General features: G+C 45.4%; 1 long non-coding RNA gene across 1 annotated transcript in view; it reads right to left on the bottom strand.

Annotated features, from left to right (window-relative positions):
• Positions 1-20,784: 20,784 nt before the first annotated feature.
• Positions 20,785-27,377, bottom strand: part of LOC146865776 (uncharacterized) — a 105,434-nt gene continuing 98,841 nt past the window's right edge. The window contains exon 3 of the long non-coding RNA XR_014976698.1: positions 20,785-20,903. This is a non-coding gene — a long non-coding RNA (uncharacterized LOC146865776). The remainder of the gene's footprint in view (positions 20,904-27,377) is intronic.

The raw sequence follows: 27,377 nt of genomic DNA, 5'->3' as shown, positions 1-27,377 counted from the left end.
GCAAGTTGAAGTGCTTATGGAGAGAGTGAGGACCCAACAAACTAGAAAAGGCAGCCATAGTTGGTTTTCCCTTTTTTGTTAATTGATATTGTTTGTGTCTTCTGTAGATTTATCGTCAGTTTATTGTCATCTGAGTACAACCGAGTTGCATGTACAAGGTTTTGTAACCCTATTTTTGTTTGACTGATTAGCACTATGTCATCCGCATATAGTAATGATGGTAATATTTGGGCTCCTAGTTTCGGTGCATGGGAATTACAGTTATTTAAAATCAGAGTTAGATCACCTAAGAACAGATTAAAAAGGGTTGGGGCCAAGACACATCCCTGTTTTAAGCCCTTGTTAGTTGGGATGCATCTGGACAGATGAGATCCATCACCCAACTTCACCTGTATCCAGGTGTCCCTATGCAGGTTAATAAGTAGATCTAACAATGGCCTCGGAATCCCCCATTTGTTCAGTTTGGACCACAGGAGATTCCGATTGATGTAATCAAAGGCTGCCTTATAATCAATAAAGCACAGATGGAGTGGCATTTTGGTAGTTTTGGCTTTATCGATTAACAGGCCCATTGTCAAGATGTTCGTTGTTGTCCCAACAGTTTTAGCAAAACCTGTTTGATTTACAGGGATTAAGGAGTTTTCTATAGCCCAGGATTGTAATTCTTCCAAGAGGATCCCGGCAAAGTATTTGGCCTCGTTATCCATGAGGGCAATCAGTCTGTAGTTGCTTGGTTGTGATTTATCCCTTGATTTGAGTATAGGAGAGATAATTGAGCCCTTCCAGGAAGAAGGTAATATATTAAACTGTATTATTTCATTAAATAGTGGCTCTAGTACTCCAGCCCATTCCCTATCGCTCTGTTTGTAAAGGATGGGAGGTATACCGTTCGGGCCTGGTGCCCCTTCCCTTCTTCCCTTTTTAATTTGCTGCGTGATAATATTTTGTAGATTTATCTCTCTTGTATTCATGGTTGTATTGCCACATGCTTGTTTATGTGAGTTTTCACGCATTATTGTTAGTTTATTGCCCTTGTTTCCTAACTCAAAGTCAGAGGCCTTTTGTTGTGTAAAATGATCTTTAAGATACTTTGACCATGCAGCTTCACTAATATTAGAGGATACTCCATCATGCACAGGATTTAAAAAAGAATTGATTGATTTCCAGAATTTCGCCCCATCGTTCTGTTTTATGTCAGCCTGTAGTTTTGCCCATAAGCTGTCCTCCATTTCTTCATTTGCTTTCCACTGTTTTTTTTAAAGAAGCCTTCAATTTCCATAAGCGATCTTGTTTCACTATGTCACTTAGAGAGTACCTAAGTTGACGCATTATTTGATAGATACTTTTCTTTATACATGTTATCTTCGCTTGATGTTCCTTTGTAAGCGAGGTCATATTTTTGTCTGGCCGTCTTGATTCAAATTTCGGTGTTGTGGAGTAGCCTGCCATTATTTTTGTAAAACACTCCCATTTCTCAACTTCGCTTGCCCCGATTCTTCCCTCAAAATGCAGTATCGCCATATCATGCAAGCTTCCCTCATTTGCAGCTGAATATTTAATCCTTTTGTAATTGACGGTATAAACTGAGTCAATAGGGACCAAAGACTGCTCAAATTTGGGCTTGCAGATATTCAATGTGATTTCCTGGGGGCAATGATCACTATCAGTTTTTTGCCCTATTTAGAAGGAGGTCACATGGTGAAAGAGAGATAGTGACATGAACGTGTAATCCAAGATTTTGCTAACCCTTGATGAGTGAAACGGGCATGCTGGTGGAGTATCTTCAATGAGTCTTCCATTTAGAACTCTAATGTTGTAGGGCTCAAGGTTCTCTAATGCCTGCTTATCTAATTTAGTATATTTTGATGTTTCTGAAAGCGCTTGGTATGGTATATTCCAGGCTATATCTTGAAGATGCTTTTCATCGTCTGTTGTGTTCCCCATCAGGTTAAGATTAAAGTCATCAGTGAGCACGACATCCATATTCGATGTTTTGAGTGTAGTTTCCTCTAGGTAACTACATAGCTCTTTTATTACCTTTGCTTTCCGTAGGCATTGATTAGAATTAGATTTGCGCCCCTCTTGCCATGTTCCGAGGTGAGAAGATTTAATATCAACAGGTTGGGACTGGGCGGCCCAAGTTCCTTGATCTCATGGACACTTGCCGCTGAAACATAGGTCACAAGGCCCCCTTGGAGGTGGCCATATTTTACAGCTCTCACCGCGCTTGTGTAGAAACGTAAAAAGCCAAGCAGATGCGGAGGTTCTTCTTGCCAGGTCTCTTGAAAGGTCATGATGTCAAAAGATCTTATATAGATGACAAATTCTTGATTGCTCATTTTAGATGCGAGACCATTGACATTCCATGAGAAAATTCTGTAGTTATTGTATCCATTCGATGTAGGAAGATCCATGGTTGGTCATTTTGCTTGATTATTAATTGTTATGGCAATCCATCTCAGATCAGGTGGACCTGTTGACGTGCCATCTAAGGCATGTCCTGTGGATTCCAGGTCCTCCCTGGTTCTTCCTCCAGTGTTCCCTATTGCACCTCGGAGTACTGACGTTCCAGATCTATTACCGCAGTTCTGTACTCCATCTCTTCCTGCAGGCATTAATAAATCAGGGTATTTTGGTTTTATATAAGGGGCAATTGAGATTCCCCAATTTTGGAAGGTTTGGCTCTCGGCCAGTATGTTCTGTGCAACTGAAGAAGTAGTCCATGTTGCCGTTGTTTTTTCCGCCTTCGAGCCTACTACTACAGTAAATTCGATGGAGGCTAGATCCAAGGTAGTCACGCTAGCCAGAGATGGAATATGAGATAAGAGCCATAAGATGTTCCCTCTGTTCAGTATATCATGACTTCCTTTCGAAATGTAGTCCGGGGTGAACCATACAATATTTGCTGTTGTGTTTCTAATATCTTCTGACTTCCTTTTGTTTATGTTTTCGGCAGATCCTCCATGTCCTAATCCGGTTCCTTGCATTTCTTTAGGTAGAGCTTGATATAAGGAAGATTCCACTCCAATACTCCCTTCGTCATGTTTTTTCTGTTGTCCACCTATGGTTGTTATTTGGTTCCAGTCCCTTTGTCTGAGGACTGGTGGTTCAGATCCCCCACCACTTGTACGTTCATTCATGTCTATTCTTGGAATCGCTCTTGTTTGTGTAGATATCGATGCTTGTCTACTTTGTGCCGAAATGTTCACATCTAACTCTTCCATAACTCTCCCCTTTATTTTGATTGGAGGGTGCTGGGCACTTTCGCTCCCAGGCATTACTCCACTGTTTTCATTAGGATTCCTTATAGAATTGGCGATCAGACCGCCTTGCTTTCTTTGAACTGGATTTTGTTGTTTTTTTCTTTGTTCCAGACTTGGTGGAGAGGGTCTATTTGTTTCTTCTTGGTGAGGAACTTCTCTTCCTTCCCTCTTGTCAGGCTCCTTGATAGTCTCTGCGTCTTCGTCATCGGTTTGGATATTATTTAGTCCATTGTCAGGGGGTCCCTACCTGCCACGAGCCGGGGGAGGACTTTAATCCGTATTCGTTTCCGCCCCGACTGCAGGATGGACATGGTCCCTTTAAGACGGAGTGGACATTCCCGGAGGAGGGAACCCCGCCTCTGACATCACCGGCCGTCCTCCAATCAGAAGCCTCAGTGCCATTCAAAGTACGGCATCCGGAAGAACACGGCGCGACACAGACAGGAGAGGAGAAGTCGTCCGGAACAGTTACGGAGGTCCTTAGGAGCCAGGAGTCGGAGGAATTCGAAGCAGTGCCGCCGCAGGAGGAGACGAGACGATCCAGAGGCTTCGGTGTCCCAGGAGCAGAGAAAGCCGGGAGGCCAACGAGACCACGCTCCGCCCCGCCACACTTCTGGAGAAGTGTGGCACCACAAGGTACGGGCCAGATTAAGGGGGCTCGTGTTCTCACGGGCAGAGAACAGGTAGGGGTGGGTGACGGTGGTTACAGGACGGTTGGGTGTTTTTTTTTTCAAGAGAAAGCGCACCTCCCCTACACGAGTACTTTTTTGCACGGTAAAGGTTACCTGGTGATCCCGTCACTCCCCCTCCCCCTCCTTTCATATACGGAACTCCCGATATTGGAAGTAACCCCCAGTTCCTGTTTCCTTTATACCCGAGAGACTCCTCTGGACCCCTGTCGCATTCAAGCCGGAAGCGTCCCTGGCTGACAAGGAGAACGACCAGACCGGACTACTCAGAGCTCCCCGAGAACTCCGACTTCTTCAGAGACTGTTCCTTGGGTGGTCTGCTTATTTCTTTGAGCTGGAACTATGTAAATAAAAGCTCACATCCTTTGAATCTACTGCTGTATCCTGGTCCTTATGTTACAGGGGATTGAGACCCCCCTCATCCCTTCTAACATCCATCTTGGGTGAGCGATGACCCAAAGAGGTGGCTGAGTCCCGCTCTATCCAGTTTTATTTTTTGATTCCTGCCTTTACGTTTGTTTGCCCACCTTTGCTTTGCATTTAGATGATTGTCAGCCCTCTCAATTTGTAGATCTTCAGGCAGTTCATTATCCGCTGTTCTTGTCTCTTTGGCCTCTCCTTTCTGATTCTTGTGGATCTGTTTCTCCGATACCACAGTATGGACATTTTCAGTAATTACGAAAGGTGCTGTGATTTTTAGTTTGTCTCTTTTGTTGGTGGTGAGGCATTCTTGGGGACGTTTATCTATTTCCCCGACTATTTGTCCGTTGTGCCAGTGGCTCTCTTTTCCTTGCGATAATGGTTTTATTAATGTACATAAATCGCTCAACATCGATGGAAGTGTGGCCAGTTTGTCAATTATCGGGCCACATCCACAACCCTGGGACTTGCTTTGAGCTTGGTCCTGTTTATTTTGTAATAATGTATTTAATGTGCCCAGTTTCCCATCAATCGCGACCACAAAGACCGCCAGTGTGTCTAAGAGGGTCAGTTGGGTGTCCATCTTATCTGACTGGTAGTGGAGTGCTTCTACCAATAGTTGGACTGTTTTTAGCAGACTCTGCCATGCTGTGTCCTGAGTAACATTTTTTTGTTTTTCCTCCTTACTGTCTGTATTTATAGTTTCATCAAGAATTTCAATTGACTTTCCTCCCTCGTATGGGTCCTGTTTGTATTCACACATTTTGTCATTTGTTTTAGAGTTGGACCCGCTCCTGCTTTTCTCTTCCGTGTAAGCAGCCAAGAGACCGTCCCAGTCCTCCGTACCAAGGTCTGAAACGGTTTCTATTTCTTCTACTTTCCCAGCTGGGTTAAGTCCCTCCGTTCCACGCTCTGAAGCCAATTCTATTCCTTCTAATTTCTTAGCTGTATTTGGATCCAGGGTTGAACCCAGGGTTCGATCTTTGGTTCCTCCTTCTCCAATAGGTGGCTCTAGCTGGGAGTTTGATATCACGTCAGTTAGAATTGGAGTTATTGTTTTTTCCTGTGTTTCCCCCTTCCATTCTTGATTGGGATTGATGCACCTCAGCAAGGGATTTTCACGCGGGCTTTTTTGGCTGTGAATTTTCGATGTCATAGCTATTGCACAGTTGCCAAGTCGGTTCTTATTTTTTCCTGGTCCGTTAACACTAGTCCAGTCCAAGCTAGTTTCGAATTTATCCTGGTTTCTTTTTTGAGCGTCGTCAGCCCTTTTGTTTGCTTCACAATGTCTATGAATTTGGACGACCTCGATTTCTCCTTTTTGTATATTATTTGTGGTTTCAAAGGTCATCCATGTTTTGTTGGATTGCGGGGTTGAAGTTTTTTGTAGAGGGCTATTAACTATTCTACTATTGTCTCTTTTGTCTCTTTTTTGGTCGGGACTTTCACCTTTATGAGTTGAGGTCCGCTCTTTTGTGGTTAATGATGATTGATTTATTTGAAGAGGTTGAAGAGGTGATTGGAGTCCTGGTACCTCTTTCGTATTTGATAGTAGGGCGTCCCCCACATTTTTTATGAAGCTAAATTTTGTAAAAATTTTCGGTTGATGTGAGAATTGCCTTATTTTGGTTTTGTTGCTAGTTTCCAGTTTTAGTGAGTGCCCACTCTTGTCTAATGCAGAGGAGTTTCTGTCTGCTGGTTTTTCTATTTCAATGAGAGTACTATTTTTCGAGTTTGCTTGGTCAATTTCTTGTGATGTTTCATCCCTTGCATCCTCCAACATATTCGTTTTTCTTTTACATTTTTTTGACTCTTGTTTGGCTGTTATATTGCCACGAGTGCGACCTGACCTCATAGCGCCCCCTTCTTTTTATTTATTTATTTATTTTCCTGTCTTTCCGTTCTACTCCACACAGGCAATAAATTAAGGCTTGATGGTTTATGACATGATCTAAAAATGCTCCCAATCAATTTGAACAATAGCTGTGCTCATGAACACTTCAGACTGCCATGGCAGTCCATCTGGGTTGAAGAGCTTAGACACATCATTACCCAGTAGTAAGTGTCTATAATCTTACAACAACAACATAGTGTAATATAGCAATTTGCAAGCCGAGTAAGAGAGAGAAGAGATCATTTTTAAAATGATTGTACTAATATTGACTGATCATTACTCCTCCATGTCTAATGAACACTCCTCACTGTCATGACACTAAACAGGCCCTCAACCTGATAAAGAATAAATCTCGCCTGAGACAGTCTCTTGCAGTTTATGAAGCACCTATTCCAGCTCCACTTAAAGCAATTTCTGTACTAACCATTTTGACCTCCACTCACCTCTTCTGCACTCATATTGAGTTCCGAGACCTTGGTTGGTCATCACATATCAATCATACCAGCCACTCTCCACCCCCACAGTGCCCTTTTTATCCACACATTGCAAGCTGTCCCAATCTCCAACAATCCTACCAGGTCCATTCACTTTTGAACATATTCCAAGTGCAATCACTGACCCCTCCTAATTCCACATTGTAGCTACATACTGCTCCCTCTCAGTGCCTCTAAATTCTTGTTTAAATACTTTGATGTTTTTCTCTGAATATGCATTCTCAGTCAATAAATGTTTGGTCTTCAGCAATGTTATCCTCAACCTAAAAAATCATCAACTGTGCAATGAATGCCCAGGAAATTGCAGGAGGTACCTCCATACTGTCACAACTATCATTGTGTCATGGATGCCCACAAATATTCCATAAATTGTCGAATCACCATTGTGCCTGAGTGAACAGTGAACCATAAAGGAACACCATTCTTGTACACTATATGCCACGAATTACTAAAATATTGCCATACATATCAGCAACATAAATGTTAGGAATTACCCCACTTTGTCAGGACCATGATTATGCCAGATATAGGCACTACCATACCATGGGTTCCCATAATATGCCAAAATTTACCACTGTCATACCAGGACCAAAGTTTTATCAGGAGCTGAAAACATTCCATGGATGACTATAAGTCGCCAAAACTACCACCATTATACAGGGGCTAACACTCACCAACACGTAACTCCATCTTCAGGTAACGTGTTGGCAATCTCTTTCTCAAACTCTCTAACCCATGCCTAATTACTATTGACCCCCGATCATTCAAGTATCTACATGTCCATAAAATGTCCTTGTCCTCACCTTTCTTTACCAAATGCACAGATTCCCCATTCCTTTCATCAGCTACTCATCCTTGAAGGACTTTATGAAGAGATCACATCATGTCCTCAATTCCCTTTACCCAACTAACTTCTTCTTCCAGACCTTGTCATCAATATGGTTTAAACCCTAAGTTCTGAAGCAGAAAACCGAGCTATCACATACTCCTGCGACCTTCCACATATAATTTGCCACGATTATTATATTTGGTGAGGCTGAATATCTTCCTTTCAGCCACACCGGCAAGGCATGTCACAAAGTAGCAAGTCTCTTCTTGGCCCACTTTAAGGGCCAGATGTAGGTAATTCCGAAATACTGAGTCCTTAATAGCGAATTTTCCCGATTTGCTATTAAGAAGTCGGTATTTCCGATGTAGATAATAAATCGCTAAAAATTACCGAATCGGTAATAATCGATAATATTTAGCGATTACGTAAAAATCGCTCAAAATAAATACCGGTTCCCTATTACCAAATCGGTATCACCGATTCTGTTATACCCTACTTAATTGTATAACATGTACTGCAGCCCTGCTGCCTCTAGCTGCTCAGCCAGAGTGTGAGATGGTCATGAAAGGTTGGTGTGCCTGTGATGCATGGAATGCCTGGGTGTCTGAGTGGATGAGTGTTGGCAGTTATAGATGGGCTGAACAGCTAGGCAGGCTGGTCCTGGTGGGGCTGGTACCACACTAGACTGGCTGGAGTAGAGACAGTTGTAACCTAAACTGGAAGATGAATAAAGAAGACTGATAATACATACTGGCTCCAGGTGTCTTTCTACAGAGAATATAACAAATTCCTTAATACATATTCGGTATTTAGCGATTCGGTATTTTTAAAAAATCGGAAAATGTTGAATCAGCCAATCCTGTGCTTCCTCATTACCTCAACCAGGAAGTGGCCACATCCATGCACCTGCACTGATCCTGAAGCTGTGGGAGAGGCAGGGAGCACAGCAAACAACCCAGGAGCAACTCTTCCAAGTTTTTGCTGACATCGCAGCCAAGATATGGACAAACAGGAGAGGGAAAAGGGGGCAGCTGAACGCAAGTGGAAACACAAATTTAGTGAGAGGGAGCTGGAGGTCCTTATTGAGGGGGTTACTAAGGACCATGACAAACTGTTTGGCAAGAACTCCCTGCACGTGCCTGAATCTTAGAAGAGAAGAGGCAGATATGGCTGGTTATCCATCGGAGTAACCCAGCGCTCCATTGAAGAACTTAAAAAACGCTGGTATGACCTCAGGAAGCGTGCAAAGGAGAGGCTGGCAGAGAGGGAAGCAAGCCAACCTAGACAGGTGGAGGGAGAAACACAGCACCTGCGCCAACTGCACTGGATCTCCTGGTGGAGTCCACTCTCCAGCTGGAGAGTGTGAGTGGAATTGGGGATGCAGACAGCTCAGCCAGAGCTGGCAACAGGCAAGTTAAGATGCATGCACAGCATGCTGTGCCCCCCACTCCCTAACCCCAATCCCCAATCCCCAATGAGGCAGTATGAATCCCACTCCAGTACATGTTTTACTACAAACCTACAATGCATTATGGGAGATGTAGTCAGAAGTAACACATATCATAACAGTCAGTCCACTGAACCCAAAGGCATGTGACACACATCAGAAATTAGCAAGCAGAGGACAGTCAGTTTGATTGGCAGTCATGATATTTATTATTACGCAAATGCTGCCAGACAAGTGAGCAAATGTACATTCTGTCTCCACAGGCGAGCCATCGAGCAGGGCTGCAGCAGGGGACGCGGGAAAGGCACCCAAGAGAGAGAGAACACAGGAGGAGGAGGTCTTGTTGCCTGCAGAGCAAACCACACCACCACCACCACCACCATCACCAACACCACCATCACCAGCATCACCACCGCCACCATCACTGCCACCACCACGAGAGTCAGGAGGCATACTGTGGCAAGCCTCCAGCAGATGGAGGTGCCCGAGGATGACAGCATGGGAGGCCAACAGTCCACGGTGGCAGAGGATGCGAACAGTGCAGGCACACAGTCCCCCACCGAGCGCACCCACACAGGTGCAAGTTTCACAGGGCAATGAACAAAGTGTATTTGCCGGTCTTGAGGGGAACATGCTCAAGGTGCAGCGCCTGCAAGGCAAAGCAATAAGATCAGCCCAACGTCAGATGGTGCACATGAATAGACACATGCTGCACATTGAGAAGGGCATCAGCAGAATGAACAATACTGTGGCTGAGGGAATGAGGGACATGTCAGAGGCAGTGAGGCTGCTGTGCAGCAAAATGGATGAGGACCGTTTGGCGAGGCGCAGGGAGAGGCAGAAACTTGACAACTACACTAAGGCGATGAACCGCCTCTCCACTGCCACCTCTCTGCTCTGCAGGCGCTCAGTGGCCATGCAGGAGGAGATGGCCCACTGCAGCCGTGACGTGGCAAGGAGGCTGGTCACGATGACCAGTGCACTGGAAGTGCTACAGACAAACCAGATAGCCACTACAGGTGCAGGTGATGGGGGGGATAGTGAAGAGGCTACCGGCAGCAGTAGCATCACACCCCCTATAACTGAGTCCAGGAGGCGCAGCGAACAGCACAGCGCTGCCACAGAACAGACTGCCAGTGAGGACAGTGTGCCCAGGGAACGCAGCAGTGCTGCACGTGAGTGAAGGAAGTAATGCCAGCCATCACATGGTATAGCGAAATGGGTGATGTAACCCATTTCGCCTTTGTAATCTGCATTGCATATTGGCCTGGCATGTTAAGCCCTTCATGGTGTGGCGGTGTGCTATGCTAATAAAACACCGTCACACAATTACAGTAACTGGCTGTGTCTCCTTACTTACCTAGAAATAGTTGCGTGTGATCTCAGCCCGTCTGTGTCTCCCATCTGGTGCTGCTGCCACACCTGCTGTGCTGTGCTCTGGCTGTGGACAATCCTCATCCTCATCCTTGAAGTCAGTTAGTTCCACTGCTGTTCATTTCTATGTGGCAAGGTTATGCAGCATGGCACATAGTGCTATTATTTTACAGTAGATGATGGGGCGGTACTGACGTGCACCTCCACTTTTGTGGAGGCAGCGGAACCTGCTTTTTAAGAGTCCAAATGTGTGCTCCACAACATTGCGCGTAGTTCTATGTGCCACATTGTATCTTCTCTCACTTGGGGTGGATGGGTTGAGGTATGGAGTCAGGATAAATGCCCGCACGGCATATGCGCTATCACCTGAGTGAGAAAGGAAGTGCCACCCACACATTCATCCAGGGTATACATCAGGGTGTGTCACATTGATGTACCTAGCAAATTCGTCCCCAGCCAGACGTGTGTAGATCCCACTGTTCCTGAATATGTAGGAGTCATGGGTACTCCCTGCAAATTTGGCTACTATGTCAGTGATGATGTGGTCCGCATCGCATATTACCTGCACGTTGATGGAATGTGTAGATTTGCGGTTCCGATACATGTACTCTGTAGCTGCAGGTGGGCAGATTGGTATGTGTGTCCCATCAATGCACCCTATTACATGTGGGAACTGTGCCTTTTGGTAAAAATCCATCTTTGTTTTCTGCAGTTCCGCCTGTGTGCTGGGGAAGCGTATGTAGTGATGCATTCTTTGCATCATGGCATCCAGGAAAGTGTTGAAGAAACGGGACAGGCAACTCTGTGACACACCACCTGCCACAACTATCACCCCCTGGTAACTACCTGATGCAAGTAGGTGCAGGCTACAGAGCACCTGAACATGTGTTGGTATAGCGTGCGCCCTTGGTGTCTGATACTCCAGGAGTGGGTGCATGTCACGTATCAGGTCTAGGATGGTTTGGGGGTCAAGCCTGTACCTCTCATGGATTTCAGAATCAGTCAGTTGGAACAGTGTAACGCGCAGTCTGTACCCGCGCTCCTCCCGTCTCCAGATCCTCAGTCCTGCTGCTTGCATACGTAGCCACCTTGCAATGACGTAGAGGGCCACCATTGTGTTCACACTGTTGCATTTTTTTTAATCAATTCTGTTTATTAAACATGAAAAAAAAATGAAAAAAACAAAGGTCATGCGATACAAATATTCGGTTTGTACATTTACAGGGAACAGAATCTGCCCAGGCATTGGTGAGTTTCATTTCGCTATAAGAGTTACATCAACAGTACATGCAATTGGTTTCAGTTCATCAAGTGGTCGTCAAGGGAGGGTATAATAGGAGGTTCACATATACCTCCCCGGTATATATTCCATTTAGTCCAGATTGTCATCCATTTCCTGGGGCATCCCCGGGCAACGTACACTGTTTTTTCTCTCATCATACACCAATCCATGTCTTCCCTCCATCCCCTCACTGTTGGCGGTGCTGCAGCCCCCCATAACTGTGCTATGTCGCGTTTGGCGATCATCTGCCCTAGTGTAACCCAGAGCCGCCCCTTCACATTTAAGTCTGTTGGCTCCCAGATGTTCAAAAGGCATCTCTTAGCTTCAGGCCGTAAGGTCACCCCCCAGACCGTACTCATACACCCTAGAATTTTCCGCCAAAAATCCTGAATTAGCGGACACTCCCAGAGAATGTGTAAGAAGGTGCCTTCCATCCCGCAATTTCTCTTGCAGAGCCCATCCTCACTTCTACCCATGAGCATTAGTTGTCGCACCGAGAGGTATACCCTGTGTAAAATTTTAAGTTGTACCAATTTCAATTTGGCCGAAATGGTGACCTCTTTTGGCGAGGACAGCGCCTCCTGCCACTCCTCATCATCTATTTCCAAGCCATCCCTCCCCCATTTCTCCCTAAGTGTTGTGAGAGGATCCGGAGTATGGTGAATGAGTTTTTTGTATGTTAGGGATATACATTTCTCTGGTAAGTGCCCGTCAAGGAGTCTATCCTCGAGAGGGGATGACTCAGGCAGCGACGTCCCAGTCGGGACGTTGGCCTGTAGGGAATGTTTAACCTGTGCGTATCGAAAGTATTCTGAGTCAGCCATCTCATATGTCCGCTGTAGTGTATTGAACGTCTCCACTCCATTCCGCCCCCAAAGGTCCCTTATATGTGAGATACCTATGAGATCCCATTTATCAAACCCTTTCGTACGTCCTAGAGTTCCCAATCGTTCGGAGTCCCAGAGGGGAGTCGCCATTGTAAGTCTGTTAGCCCACCCCAGGGCACGATTAACCACATGCCATAAATGCACCACGTGTTTGGTTGGCCCAGTGAGTGCGAACCTTGCCGGCCTAGAGTATAGCGCTCTTGTAAAGTCTCCTCCCGGTAGCAGCCACCTGTCCATGCCATACGCCGGGTCATCCCCGCTTCCGTATTGGCACTGGTTTATTGCGGATAGTTGCGCTGCCCAATAGTACTTCATAATGTCTGGCAGCGCTATTCCTCCGTCATACCATCCAAGCGTTAGCTTGCGGAGTGCAATGCGTGGTTTACCATCCCACAGAAGATCCCTTTGCAAGGATTCAACTTCCTTAAAGAATGTGTGAGGTACTAGGTCTGGGTAATTCTGGAGGGCATATATGAACCGGGGTAGTGCCATCATTTTGAACAGCGCTGCTTTCCCGAGGAGAGATAGGGGCAACGTCTTCCAAGTAGCGACAACTCTTCTAAGCCTTTGCAGGGGTGGGGTGAGATTCCGCTCGTATCGAGTTCTAGCCTCTGTGGTGACAAATATGCCAAGGTATTTAAATCCCTCGACCGCTACCTGGATTGGGCAATCCCTGGGCAAGGGGGGGGGGTATCTCCATGGAGAACATAGATCAACGACTTGCTCCAATTACACTGTTGCATTTTGGGGCTGTTTAAATGCAGTGCACCTGATTACCACCTGCTTTGAGTCCGTGGTAATTAGCGACTCCTAAATACCGAAAAATTGAAAAATCGGTATTACCGATTTGTGGTACATCGATTTGCGAGTTTTTAAGGATTTCTTATTTAGCGAATCGGTATTTGGGGGTTTCGGTGTCTGCTAATCGCAAATTAAGGAATCGGTAACTGGTTTCCCTTATTTTTACCGATTCCTTATTTGCGATGGCGTTTGGTGTTACCTACATTGTACATGGCTAAATACCGGTCGGTAACGCAGAAATTCGCAGATTTTCTGCGTTACTGACCGGTATTTAGCCACCTACATCTGGCCCTAAATCGTTGCTACTGTATTTAATCTAGCTGCTACTCACGTTGTGCTTTACTTCACTTTCAGAATTGTCCTAATCAGAAATACTCTTGGAACGCTACTATCAGCCCCCAAACCTATTTCCTACACCATTTCTACATCTACCGTCTGTCACGCTACTTCTTTCATCTGTGTCCCACTCGCAGAATTGGCAGCAGTACTTTGCTCTGCCAACCCATTACCAGGCCTTCACTGACATCACATCATCAAACCTGTCATGTTACCTCTAGGCTCCTCTTCCTGCCCACATCAATTTTATCCACTTAGTTTGCTTTAGCTATTACTCCTCCTCTCTGGCAAAATGCTGCTCTGTGTCTCAACTCCCTGAGTTCTCAAAATGTTTTGAGAGACTCTTTTCAACACCATCACAAGCTTCAGATTCAACCACAATCTGATTCATTGACTACCATCTGGCTTTTCACAACTTATTTCACTGAAAAAACCCTAATTCACTTGTCTAACTTTCCCACCTCTTTCCAACACAGGAACATCTCTATACTCACGCTCCTAGATTTCTATATCTTTTAGAACTGTTGATCATCAAATTTTGGTCGTGACCTCCTACATCTCGAACTGCTCATTTTTTATTTCTCCTAGAGCTCCCCATCTCTTACGACCTCCCTCACTAAATGTTGGTGTTCATTAGAGTTCTTCTCTGGGATGCTATATTGCCTTTTTATACCATTCCTATTCAGATTAAGCAAATAATAATTTCGGTTCCTTCTTTGTCCTCACCAAACAAAATAACAAATGATACAACTATCCTCTTCCACACCATTGTCTTCATTCATGATAAACTGAAACACTCACCTCTGCGAGAAAACTAGAAAGAGGACACTAAAAAGAGGAAAAAACAGGGAGAAATAAGGATATTTCTCCTCGTTGTGCCTCCCTAATGCCACCCCAGGGGTGGTGTTAGAATCTGGCACAATCCAAGGTTTACAATTCCTCGTAAATCTTGGAATGCTTTTGATTACATGGATGCTGTGTGAGAACACCCACAGCAACACCCATGCAACGCCCCTTTCACGCAGTGTTCTGCATGAAAGGGACGCATATTTACAAGGCCATGAAAATTCACTTCATGGCCTTGTAAATATGCTGCAGCACATTGCGCCACCGGAGCATCAAAAAAGTGACGCTCCAGTGGTGCAAAATTGAGTTTAACACAATAAGATGAGGTATTTATCACATGTGATAAGCACCATTAGCCTACAGTGAGCTATTTACCATGTGCAGTAAATACCTCCTATTCCGTGTTTTTAAAAGGAAAATGTGTATAAAATGCATAATCATTTTTTAACATACCAAATTCTGCATGTTTTGCTATTTTCATGGGCCTTTCTCTCAATACATTTTGGCAGGCTTGGCCTGCTGGAATTTATCAGAGGAAAACTGCGAGTGTGTGATAATTATCACACAAGTCGTTATCCCTATCACTTTGCAAACTTGTGTTTCCCTATGGATCGAAATTAAGCTCTTAAGTCATAAAGAGAGCCTTAATGTCACTTTAGTGTTGTTCTCATCCTTCTTTCTCAATGTACAATATGTAACCATTTAATGGAATCATGCATATTTAATTCTTCATCAGGCTTTTTCCCTGATCCTCGCATTTGCAAAGTCACACAAACAATATTGGGTGTTCACCGCTCAGCAGGTTCATGGTTTCCCACACCTTTGCTTTCTGGGTAGAATAAATGAGCAGTGGAAGACTATCTTGAAGTACTTTGTGCAAAGTTGAGTCTAATTACAGTATAGCACTATTATGAGAGTTGCAATAAAGTTTTGAATGTTCAGCCAGATATAAGTATTGGGCCCGATTCACAGAACTAACTTAAGACAAAATCCTAAACTTACTACCATTTTGGTATTCACAGAAGGCACTTACTCATTTTGGTATTCAGAGAAGGCACTTACTCATCAATGAGTAAGTGCCTTCTGTGAATACCAAAATGAGTAAGTGCCTTCTGTGAATACCAAAATGAGTATATGGTAGTAAGTTTAGGATTTTGTCTTAAATTAGTTCTGTGAATCGGGCCCACTGTTGTGTATTACGTGTTGTGTTGTGTTGCGTTACTTTACATGAATTTGTACAGCGTACTATCACCCCTGTGAGTATCCCGGCACTTTGCAGGTGTGTGGTGCTATCCTCAAGGAGGCTTACTTGAACATCCAGATCTTCAGCTTCTTCTGGAATTCAAGAACAGATTAGGAGACTCTAATGTGGTGTGGGAGGACATTCCACGCTTTAGTGTTGATGTTAAAGAAGAAACAACCTCCTGATTGCTTTTGGGAATGAGTGGTATATCCGATAGTGAGAGTCCTTCTCATAGGAGGTGTCTGGATCATTTGTGAAACTTCCTGTAGCTATTCGGGTAGGCTGAACCCTTGTTCTAAACTGCTGAGGAGTATGGTGTCATGTGGACTGTTTTTGTTCTGGTGAGATCCATTTTAGGGCATGTCCTTGAATGTCACCCTTGTTAAGTCATTTCAACTAGATGGGGTGGGAGACTGTGGCAAAGGCTGCAGAGAGGTCAAGTAGGATGAGGGCTGCAGATTCTCCTCTGTCGAGGATAATCTGTATGTTGTCTGTTGCTAATCTGAACTCTGTCTCTGTACTGGGGTTAGGTTTGCTGCCTGATTGCATAGTGTCAAGGAATTGGTGGTTGGCGAGGTGGTCAGAGTGGCGTCTGTTTATTAGTTTTTGTAGGACTTTGGCAGGCTATGACTGGAGGGAGATTGGTTAGTGGTTTGCGAGTTTGGCTGGGTCTGCTGATGGCTATTTCAGGAGGACGTTGATGCCTGCATGTTTCCATTTTTCCGGTAAAGTAGCTCTGTCGATGGAGATATTGAGGGTTGGGGTCAGAGAGCTTTTCCGATGGGGTTTGAACCATTGTCAAAGGCATGGTTGGGCAAGGGTTTGACTGGGCCCCGAAGTGAACAACCTTCATGGTTGCTGAGGTTACCTCTGTGTTGATGAGGTGCCATGTTTTCAGGGTGTTGCCTTTGTTTGATACCGGGAGACCTTTTGCAAAGTTGATAGGGTCTGGTTGTAGGTCAAAGCTAGGTAAATTGTTGTTATTTTGTTGTGGATGTTTGAGAGGAAGTTGTATAGTTCTTGGGCTGGGATGATGTCACTGGTAGTTGCTGCTTGTGTGGTGAAGCCCTTGATGATGAAGAAATGTCTTTGCTGCTGTTGATGCTGTTGTTGATGCACTCGTCAAGGGTCTTCCTTTTGGTTTCCTTGATTTGCTGGTGGTAGTGTCTCTGGGTTGATTTGAATATTTCCTTGTCTGATTGTTACTGGCTTGCTCTCCATCTCTATTCTACTTGCTTGTAGCATCGTTTGTCATTCTGAGTTCTTTTCCGTGTAGCAGCTGTCCTGTCTTTGCGTTCTTGCTAATCGACTTATTTTCTGAGGTGCCAGGGTATTAGTTGAGGCTATGATCCAGTTGTTGAAGTTGTTCATGTTGTTAGGTAGGTAGCCAGTATGCTCTGATTGTTGTTTGTGGAGGGCAGAAGCCCAATCCCCCTCTGATATGTTGTTCCAGTGTTGGAGGTCAAGGCCTGTTGTGATAGTTCTGCTGTGGTCTGGAATTTAAATAGCAAAGTGCATGCAAAACACAATGCATACTTAAAAGGGTAGTGAAACACAATTCATTGATAAATCAGAGCCAATGAATCTAAACACTGTGAGCCATTCACATTCACCAACTGATCGCAAACACTAAACACTCACGAGGTCTACTAGCACAACACTTTAGAAATGCAGTTACAGTAGCGATTGAAATGTTCAAACAAAGGGGCAAATAATATGTGATTCATTAGAATAGAAATGGTATAAAAAGAGAAAAAAGCGGCCTAGAGCAGCACACCAACATTCAGTGAGGGAGGTGGTAAGAGAATGGAGCTCTAGAGGAAACAAATAGCACATACGTTTTGCAATTTGCAATTCAATAGCAAAACAACATATTGTAATGTACAGAGGGCCTAAATTGAGCAAACTGCAAACATTGCATGGTGAACCAGATAGTTTTAATAACAGCAACACAGAAATTAAAATTCTGATCACTTAGAGGCTGATTACGATTGGTCGGAGCCTTTACGACCGCATCGTAATATGCCAGTCGGATTCCTTTCCGACTGCCTCATTACGATGGTGGCGGTCGGAAAGCAATCCAACTGGTCATTCCGGCTGGCTTCCGACAGGCTCAGCAAGCCCCTCGGCCAGTCGAAATGTGGCCTGTAATCCCAAGGGCGGCTCTTTCCGCCACTGGGATTACGATGTCTGGTTTCGGCAGCCTTTCCGTGTCGGCCTTTCCGACACAGAAAGGCTGTCGGAACTCGCATTTGGGGACCCCCAACAAGGCCCCCTTGGGTGCATGGAAAGGGGACACCTTTGGCTCCCTCCTGTTAATCCCTGCACCTCGTGGCAGGCACCTCGAGGTGCCTGCCACGTAGTGCAGGAATGAACTGCACCTTCCATTTTACAATGGGAGCATGCATTCCGGCCGGTTTGCGGTCAGAATGCATGCTCCCATTGCACCTAATAGGCCGATCGGGACCGCCGATCGGGTTTCGGTTTGGTCACATGAACAAGACAATGTCGGACGGAGGCAACTCAGCCCAACATCGTAATCAGCCCCTAAATTGTGGATCACGAATGTGTTAAACATTCTCAAGTAATGAAGTCTAAAAACAAGAAATTGCTCTCTTAAAAAACCATGAAGTCATAGCAGGTGGTAATCATGTTTAACGATTAAGCATTGATGACAAATGCATTTAAATCATCATGGTACATTACCACTCTGACAAGGTGTGATACCTAATGATTTTTTTTTCTTAGAACTATATTTTCATTTTCAACAACCATATAGCATATAATGGCACTTTAATCACTGGTGAGTTGCATACTATACAAGTGCTATCAGCACATGCAACACTCCCGGCACAGTGCCCGCAATGCCTGTATCCCCCGGCCCCGAAAGCCAATCACCTGACCCCTGCACAGTCATCACTAGACTAGGGAACATCCAAGGACCACTGTCATTCCCCGAGGCCACACTAAGCAGCATAGAACTCACATATCCATCCATCCATTGTTTATCGCTAATAAGCAGTTCCAAATCCTCCTGCCAGTCGGGCCTTAATTCCTGGCCGCCAGCATCCTGTGAGAACGCTACAGTTTTTCAATAATGCGCTGAGGTGTAGGCGCCTGCAGAAAGTGAGTCAAAGCGGGCGACTCCAGAGGCTCTGTCAAGGCCTCCTTCATTAATTCCCACATCATGTGGCACAACCCTTGTCGTGAAACTGAGCCGGGGTGGTATGCGTGTCACCCTGCGCACTCACCTGCTCCCAACTGCGGAGTGCCACATCTGCAAAAATATAGCCCATACATCTCAACACCAGCCCCTGCAGTGTGCTCGCCACTGTCCTTTCCTGCCCTAGGGGAAACCACATGCACCACTCTAGCAGCACCTGTGGCGAGTTAAGCAGCGGTCCAGCCTGCAGCTCAGCTAGTCTCTTCCACACAGCAAGTCCAAGGTTTGCAATGATGGGTCAACCTATTTAACAGCGTTTTAGGAAGAGACAGAGGGAAAGCGGCATCACGCTCAAGCCACAGGTGAGGTGGGTCACCAGAGCCATGCGGCCAATAGTGACCTCTATAGTTAGTCTCCAGATCCAGGGCATTTAAATCCCCCCGTCCTGGACTCCTCCCTCTCCATGACCAGGCAAGTCAACGCCGTATCCTCGTCCTGCTTCAACATCCTGCGCATGCTACGAAAGATCTTCCGGTGGATCCCCACCGAGACCAGGAAGACGGTCACCCAGGCCCTCGTCACCAGCCGTCTGGACTACGGTAACTCCCTCTACGCCGGAACCACCACCAAACTCCAGAAGAGACTCCAGCGGATCCAGAACGCCTCAGCCCGACTCATCCTGGACATCCCCCGTCGCAGCCACATCTCCGGACACCTGAGAGACCTGCACTGGCTCCCGGTCAGCAAGAAAATCACCTTCCGTCTCCTGACCCACACACACAAAGCATTGCACAACCAAGGACCAGCATACCTCAACAGCCGCCTCAACTTCTACGCTCCCACACGCCACCTTCGTTCGACCAGCCACGCCCTCGCCGCCATCCCCCGGATCCGAAGAGCCACCACAGGAGGAAGGTCCTTCTCCTACTTGGCCGCCAAGACTTGGAACTCCCTCCCGTCCCACCTCCGCCTGACCCAGGACCACCTCGCCTTCAGGAAGCAGCTGAAGACCTGGCTGTTCGAGCAGTAGCGGACCCCCCCCCCCCGAGCGCCTTGAGACCCTCCGGGTGAGTAGTGCGCTATATAAATGCTGTGATTGATTGATTGATTGATTGATAGTAAGCGGGTCCCAGTTTACGCGCGGCTGCTTCACGGCCTACAAAAATAAATGAAGCTTGGACCCATCATTTGATGAACATGTGTTTATGCTAGAAGAATGTTTACCTAAAATTCTCCATGGAGTTACATGTGGGGACGGCTTTCCTTGTTCAAAAGATGCATTTCTCCATTATTCTTAAATGTGCCATTGTTTCTCTCTGTCTTTCCTACTGCCTCAAGGTGACAGACACAATGGAAGTGTTGATTAATCCCAAACTAAAGTTTTGCAAATCTCCTGCATTACGGATTAAATGAAGTGTGCGCGTCTGTCGCTTTAGAAGTGACTCGAGATCCTGAAACAGAGATTAATATCCCTTAGCAAGCACTTAGCTACAGTAATGACATCTGCACTTGCACAGGGATAAACTTCCACCCACTCTGCAAAAATACAAACATTTATAACCACATAAGAGTAAGTGTCACATTTGGGGCATCTGAATGAAGCTCATCTGAAGATGCACAAAGTAGCCCCAGAGAGGAGGGCGAGCAGTGGGGGTGGCCTTGATCCCTGTGCCAGCATTATAAGTCTAACAGGTGAAACAGAAATTACAGGAATTCTAGGTAACAAAGGAAAAGAGGACACATATCAATGGGTTGCGGCAGCACAAGCCATGCCATCTCTATTGACAGGGTAGCTCTCTTACACAATGGTACAAGACTGGGTTGCAGACATTTCAGTGTGACCACCTGCCCTGAGCTGTCGCTCCACACTTCTTCTGGGTCCCATATGCACTTCTGTTTAAATCAGTACTGTTTCTCACTTTCAGAGGCTTGCTCCTGCAACAGAGACAAATATTATAGGGAGGGCACAGAATACAAATTGGTTTGTACAGCATACATAACAGCATCATTGGTTTGTTACAAGGCAGCTTGTCTAGCAGCTAAATCAGTGAGGACATTTCCTCAAGACACATCATGCGAGTTTTGGTGGCCCACACACTTAACTACTGCTTGTTTTTGTGGCAACAATAAAGTGTTCAATACATTTTATACATACAAGCTGTTAGACCTGCCATCTGTGGCGTGGGTTTCCTCCTAACTTTTTGCCTTCAACCCTCCTGTTTTGCTGATTCTGTTTTTGCTGGCTTTAGGACATTTTACCATTGCCAAGCAATGCTAAAGTGCTGTGCTTTCTTCTTAAAGCATGGTAGAATGGGCATATACCCAATTGGCTTATTTAATTTAGTTTTAAGTCTCTAGTAAAGTGTCACAAAATGCGCCCAGGGTCTGTAAATTAAATGCTACTAGTGGGCCTACAGCACTGATGGTGTCACCCACTTGAGTAGCGCTTTAAAACATGCCTCAGGCCTGCCATTGCAGCCTGTGTATGCAGTTTTAAACTGCTATGTCGACCTGGCAAAATAAAACTTTTGCAGTCCCAAACCTTCCTTTTAATACATATAAATCACCCCTAGGGTAGGCCCAAAGTACAGGGTGCAGTGTATTTAAAAAGTAGGACATGCACTGGTAGTGAAAAACTCGTCAATTCATTTTTCACTATTGCAAGGCCTACTCCCCCATAGGATAACATTGGAGTTGCCTTATTACATTTTGTAAGCTGTAACTCCGAAATGGGAACAGATACCCAGTTCATGCTCAGTGTCTTTGGAATTGTTATGAAAAATCCTTTCTTATTGTACAATTTACAAAATACCACTTTTAGAAAGTTGTCATTTTCCTGCCTTAGCAATTAAGTTTCTGCAGCTTGTCTGTGGGTCACATGACAGGGTGCAGCTGACAGTTGGGCTTTGCGTATTCCTCAAGACAGCCACAAACAATAGATGTGCCCGAATGTGCCATCCCTGACAGTATGGGAAGGCGTAGCTGGGCACAGCCCTACTTACACTTGAATAGGCTGTGTTCTGCCTCCACACAAAGGGATGCATATCCCTTGTGGATAGTCTGGAGCAAGAGCAAGGGAGGCAGGAAACCTGAGCACTTCAAAAGGAAACCACTAGAAGCTTCTCCCACTTCATATGAGGCACCTGGTATAAATATTGGACTGCAGACACTGACTCTTCAGTACTCTACTGGACCTTTGGAGAGTTAGCTTGAAAGAAGGACTGCTCTGCTACTGAAAGGACTGCCACTCTGCTGGACTGCTGCCCCGCTGGACTACTGCCCTGCTGCCTTGCTGGATAAATGCCCTGCTGCCATGCTGCTCCCCTGCCTGAGTCAGAGTGAGGTGAACCTCACCAGCAGATTATCTAGACAGGGCACCTGGATTCCAAGGGCTAGTTTGCTGGCCTTCTGTGCAGTGCCACAGGGACTTAACAGACTAACAACCACCTGAACCAGAACCCAGGTCCTGATGGAGCAAGTTCCTGACCCTCAAGTGGTGCCCCTTAGGTACTGGACCTTTGGTGTGGCTGCAGAGACGCTGAATTGAAGTTTTTGGTCTCTTCACAACTGCGAACGGTCCTGTTGGTGCCAAAACCTTGTCACTCGCATAGCCCGCTAATGCCAAATTCCATCAACCCGACCCTTTGCACCACAGCATCAACCTCTCATGGAGAGCACCATTGTGAAGCTTCAGCCTGCCTACTCGCGATGGCAACAGTATCTTTGCGGTAGAACAATGACCGCCCGCAATGCCAGACCTACCCTTCACACTATATCGACGAGGCTTCTCTGCTCCTCACAGCTTCCTCCACTGCGAAGGGGATTCTTTGCGCTGAACTTAGAAGGCAATTTTTAGAGGAACTAGCCTTTTCCCTGTATCCATCCCTTGCTTCATTGAGGTATCATGAACTTGTGACTTTCTTCCGGTCTAACAAGAGCAGATAGCCGTGAGTGGCACTTTGGGCATTTTGGCACTATTTTCACTTAAACCTTTAAAATTGCACATCTCCAGTTCTACTATCTGGATTTTTGTCATTTTGGTCTTGATTTATTCGTGAACTTTTGCTTTATGTTGCTAGATTGGTGTGGGATTTTTCTTGTCTTGTGGTTTCACTTTATTACTGTTTGAAATGTTGCATAAAAATATACATATTGCCTCTAAATTAAGCCTGACTGTTCTGTGCCAAGCTACCAGAGGGTTGAGCTCAGGTTAATTTGGTGTTTGCTTGTTTGAGCCTCACCCTGACAAGGATTGTGTCTGCTGCTTGAATAGGGTTTCACCCCCCTCAACCAGTAACCCAGTTTCTCACACAAGCCATTCTTTACACAAATACAAGCAGAGGGCAAGAATCCCTCTGCATCCATAGAAGCCCCAATGTGTGCCTGACTTCAAACGCATACTTTTTCTCATCTAAGATGCAAACTTGAGTGCAACAAGTTCAGCAAGCTGGGCTGATTTTGCATCAGGTAGGTGGCAGCTTTCAACAAATGAATATAGAATCTATTCAGCATAACTTGTAATCAGCAAAACTTCGACATTTCGAAGCTATGAATCATCATCAAAATACATGAATTCACAGTTTAACATTGGTGTGCCCTTGGGATTAATATGGGGCTTTATTACATGTTGGGTTACCACAAGGCAATCATGAGGTTCTCCTTCCTCACTTAAGGAGCACAAGTGATGCCGATTTCAGGGTTTAGCAACAGACAAAGACAGCAACAGAATTTCATATTGAGATAACTTGGCAGTCAAAAGGTGTTGTGTGTTAGAGGAGTAGAGCAACAAGAGCATGGGAAGCAGTGACAATCTGGATGGAACGTAACACAGTATTTTCAGAACCTTCAACAAGATGAGCAGCAGTGACTACACATGAGAAACGTAGAGGAAGTCCTGCTGCGACTGGGTCTAGAGCAGAGGAATGGTCAGCCAAGGCAAAACTATGCATTCATGACAATACAGAGTGAAAGTCTTGGTGTAGCCAGGTAGCCCCAAAATGGGTGCAAAGGCAAGGGCTTGCTTCAGTTGTACAAAAGCATATTTGGCTTCCCTGGACCACTGCAAATGTTATGGGCTATCTTTTCTGACATAGTCTTGCAGAGACTTTGCCATTTTGGTGTACTCCAGGATCCAGACACACCCAGGAAAGTTCATAACTGGGAGACAGTCACTGGATGTGTCAATGTGCGAAAGGCTTGAATATGTTCTCGTGACAGGTAGTCATCTCAGACAGAGATTTTATGACCAAGATAACACACACTGGGGAGGCACATTTTCAGTTTTCCCTGTGAAGCCTTATGCCACATTTTAGCCAATTCAGTTAGTAGGTAGACAAAGTCAGCTTTGCCGTAATCTAAAGTAGCATAAGCCAACAATAAACCATCAATGTAATGTACCAAAATGGAGCCACCACCCGCTTGTGGGAGCTCCCCATCTGCTCCATTTACATTCTGCTGCATGTTCTGCAATTTCAAAGAGATTTGTTTAGATTCATTCTCTTTCTTTTGAAGCAACGCAATGATGCACAACAGTCACTAACTCAGCTAGTTTCCATCCAATATGAATTATCATGATTTGACTTCTCATATTAGGTAACAATCTCTGCACAAAGTCTGTACCTTCATCTTCCTAAGCCATCTCCATCAGATGCCTGATAATCTCTCAAAAAAATCTTTGAGCCTGTCTCGATGATCTGCCGGTGATTCTCCTTTATTTTGTTTTCATGTTGAAATTTTAGTTTATGAAATGAAATGAAATGAAAGAGGCATTTATAGAGCGCATGGCTACCCTAGGGCCTCCCAGCGCTGAGAACCAGACAGCGAGGGGCAGAATAAATTATACCTTAGGAAAAAAATGCGTCTTCAAAAGCCGTCGAAAGGGCAGGTATTCCTCCTCCATACGGATAGAGTCTGGGAGGGTGTTCCAAGTCTTAGGAGCGACATAGGAGAAACAGCGACCTCCACATCTGGTCCTGACAATTCTCGGTACCATGGCAAGGCGCTTATTTTCCGAGCGAAGGTGCCTTTTGGGATGGTATGGAGAAACTATCCTTTGAAGGATTGGAGGACCATTCGCGGCCATGATCTTGTGAGTGATACAAAGGGCCTTGAATTTAATCCTTTCTAAAACTGGGAGCCAGTGCAATTGTCTAATTGCTTTTTTTGCTGAGTCTAGCCGCGAAAATTGCAAGAGAATTCTTGCCGCACAGTTCTGGACCTTCTGTAGTATGCATATTGTGAACTGGGGGGCTCCTAAATATAGGGCATTAGCGTAGTCCAGACGCGACAGTATAAGCGCCTGGAGGAGTAGTCTTCTTGCATGAAATGGGAGAAGAGGCAAGATCTTTCGTGCTGACTTCAAAATCCCGAAGCAGCACCCAGCTACCTTGTTAGCCTGTGTCTTCATGTCTAGTCTTGCGTCCAGCCAGACTCCTAAGCTCTTAATGTGTTTTTTAGGAGTGGGCGGGTTTCCCATACAACTAGGCCGTGCTAACGGCATGTCTGGAGGCAGGGGTTTTCCCAGCAGCATAAGGTCTGTTTTTGATCCATTGAGCTGTAGGCAGGATTCTTTCATCCACATGGATATCTCCTCCAGGCATCTGGAAAGATTACTTCCTTGATGTCCTGGGTTTTTGAGGGAGACAATCAACTGAGTATCGTCGGCATACATAACAATTTGTATGCCGAATGCCTCCACAATTTTAGCCAAGGGGCACATATAAATATTAAAAAGAGTGGGGCTAAGTGATGAGCCCTGAGGCACTCCACTCTTCAAAGGCACATTCCTAGAAGTCACATTCTCCTCAAAGAGCTGGAATGTGCGGCCTTCCAGAAAGGAGGCTATCCATCTCAGTGCGGTACCGTTCATCCCCATCTCGTGACATCTTGTAATGAGAATTTGATGGTTGACGGTATCAAAAGCCGCACTGAGATCAAGGATGATTATTGCAGCTGATCCTCCTGAGTCCATAATTTTCCTTGCCTCCTCTACAACGGCAATCAGGGCGGTTTCCGTGCCCTGTCGAGATCTAAAGCCAGTCTATGTTGAGTGCAAACAGTCATGTTCCTCCAAATAAGTGGAAAGGGTAGTATTGACGTACTTCTCTGCTATATTAGCTATTCCCGGGAGCAGGGAGATAGGGCGATAGTTGGCCATTACCTCCGGATCTGAACCAGGTTTTTTTAGCAGGGCCTTTACCATCGCTTCCTTCCATAGTGAAGGAACCTTGCCTGTTGACAGTGAGGAGTTAATAAGAGTTGCGATAACAGGGGCTACTTCTGGGGCCACCTTGTGCAACATCGTGGGGGGCGCCTGGTCTTTAGGGGAGCCTGATTTAAGTTTATTAAGTAAGGACATCACTGTATCTGAATCCAGGGGCGGAAAAGATTCCAGACTCTGGTCTCGGCGATCTCTAATTTCTTGCAACGTGGCATTAAGGTCAGAAGTGGTGACTGTCGAAAAGGCTGAGTAAATCGCCTGTACCTTATCGTGGAAATATTCTGCTAAATTGTTACAGCGACCTTGTACATCAGTAGAGGTCATCGTGGTGCATGGAGGGGTAGTCAAAGATTTAAAAATTTAAAAAATTTCTTTAGGAGAGGTAGGTGCTGATAAAATCTTTGCTTCATAAAACTTAGATTGTGTTTTCATAATCTCGGTTTTATACAGTTTTAGTGCATCACGATAGATTTTCTTTTTTTCACATGAAAAGTCTTTCCTCCACTGCCTCTCAAGTTGCTTACAATTCCGTTTAAGATCTCTCAGCTCCGTAGTGAACCAAGCAACTTTTTTTGGCCCCTTTTTAATGTCCCTGAGTTTTATGGGGGCTAATACGTCCAGTGAATTTTTGATCCAGAGATTGAATTGTGAATTTGCCTTCTCAGGGTCAGGGTCTAGACAGGGACGGGTTTCTTTGAGGATGGCAGCCCATTCTTCCACAGAAATATTAGACCAATTCCGGTTCAGAATTTTGGAATGGTTTCCAGCTTTCCTACTCGTGGAGGCTGACCAGGAAAATGAAATAAGATAATGGTCAGTCCAGGGGAGCGGCTGTGGGTCATCTACCTGGATGAGAGTATTAGTAAAGATCGGGTCCAACAGGTGACCTTTGACATGAGTTGGACCCGTCACTTTCTGAGAAAGGAGTAGCACCTCTAAGGCGTTAGATACTTCTTCCACATACGTGGCCGTGCGGGATTCAAGGTGTAGGTTAAGGTCTCCCAGAACAGTGAAGTTCGGCAGGGAGCTAACCAGTAGAGAGGTATTGTCCACCAAGTCCCCAAGAAAAGATCCAATCGCACCTGGGGGTCGGTATATTAACATACCTGAGAAGGTGCATGTGGGTGTAAATTTAATTGAAAAGGAGCAACTTTCACAGTCTCGAATGAGCCCGTCAGAAATCCTGCAGC

This window comes from Triturus cristatus, chromosome 2_1 (assembly GCF_964204655.1).
Source record: "Triturus cristatus chromosome 2_1, aTriCri1.1, whole genome shotgun sequence".
Classification (NCBI taxonomy): domain Eukaryota; kingdom Metazoa; phylum Chordata; class Amphibia; order Caudata; family Salamandridae; genus Triturus; species Triturus cristatus.
The sequence above is the reverse complement of the archived record's forward strand: the minus strand, read 5'-3'. Positions and strand labels throughout refer to the sequence as shown.